This window comes from Triticum dicoccoides, chromosome 4B (assembly GCF_002162155.2).
Source record: "Triticum dicoccoides isolate Atlit2015 ecotype Zavitan chromosome 4B, WEW_v2.0, whole genome shotgun sequence".
Classification (NCBI taxonomy): domain Eukaryota; kingdom Viridiplantae; phylum Streptophyta; class Magnoliopsida; order Poales; family Poaceae; genus Triticum; species Triticum dicoccoides.
Genome location: NC_041387.1, coordinates 375,876,479 through 375,877,983, shown reverse-complemented (window position 1 = coordinate 375,877,983; position 1,505 = coordinate 375,876,479). Strand labels below are relative to the sequence as shown.

Sequence of the window (1,505 nt, the reverse complement as noted above, 5' to 3'; positions counted from 1 at the left end):
CCCGGTATGCCCAAGACGGCGAAGCGACGCTTCAAAACATCGCCAGGAGAGTGCCTCCTGGCTGGCTGGAATCTGGCGGGTTGACTTTGGCCGGGTTGACCTGTCCGGGTTGACCCTGGCCGGGTTGACCTGTCCGGGTTGACCTTGGCCGGGTTGACCTGGCCGGGTTGAGCCCATCTGGGTTCTCCCTGGCCGGGTTCTGCTTGTCCAGATTAAGTTGTCCGGGTTGAGGCTCGTCCGGGTTGAGCCCGTCCGGCTGGAATCTGGCCAAGTCAACTAAGACCCCGTCGGACCTGCGCAGACATGATGGCTATGCTTTAAAGTGGAGCACTGTAGATGAGCAACCAGCACTGTTCCTGCATCATGTGACACTTCACTACGCTTCAATAGTGATGCACTGTAGTCTGCATCATCATATGACATCCCAATAGTGTAGTGGATGTGTGGGCCATCCCTTGTCCCTGGGCACTAGTATATAAAGTGACCCAGGGAAGGCCACACACACTCAGCCTCATTTGGCCACGCTCACACGTCCATCCATCCAGGGACTCACACACCACGCCACACTCATTCGGCCACTAGAGCATGCTTGCTTGCTTCGGCCACACACACACATACATGAGGTTAGTATCATATACTCCCTTCGTTCCTTGATATAAGGTGTATAGATTTTTGAGAAAAAAACCTGAAATATAAGGTGTATTGTGTTGCACCACTCGTTTGGATAAATTTTTCAGGGATTTGATTACATCTTCTTATATTAGGCAATCTCCTCTATTTTCTCATGTCAATTAGTCAGGTGTAATATCGCCCAAAACTTGTGGAATTTTCCCTCCACGTGCGTTCTTTAATTTCCGTGCCAAAAACTATACACCCTATATTTAGGAATGGAGGGAGTAGCATTCATCCGGATACAGCTCTAGGAGCAACTCTGTACTGTTATATAAAAACCACACTCGGCAAGACTAGGGGTATTATCTCTCCGGAGAGCCCCGAACCTGGGTATATCTTGCGTCCTGCGCTCGTTCATGCCAACCTCGTCTCTGGAGCCCACCAGTGCCCTCGAGCCTTCTCCTCTCTTTAGCCATCCCATGGCATCTGCCGTGCGCCCACCACGACAGTTGGCGCCCACCGTGGGGCAGCTCGAGGTCCTAGCCGGAAGCACATTCCAGACGTGGCTCCCCTCCGACTCCGACGAGACCGTCAAGCTGCCACATGACCGCGGCGTCGCGCCATTACTCCGGTAGCGCTCGGGGGCTCGACATCAACACGCCTCCGAGGCGACCGCACGGGACGGCGCGTCCCCGTAGTCAGCCTCGCCATTTTCTTCATCATCACCGCGGCGTCGCCGTCGTCTCTCCGGTAGCGCTCGGGGCTCGACATCGACACGCCCCCAAGGCGACCGCGCGGGGCTGCGCGCCCTGCTGTCGGCTCCGGCCTCTTCGTCACCACTGCCGCAGCGTCGGTGTCGTCTCTCCACCCGCGCTCGGGTGCTCGGCATCGAC

General features: G+C 56.0%; 1 pseudogene; it reads right to left on the bottom strand.

The window, feature by feature from the left end:
- Nucleotides 1–1,505, bottom strand: part of LOC119293635 — a 26,604-nt pseudogene that overhangs the window by 20,572 nt on the left and 4,527 nt on the right.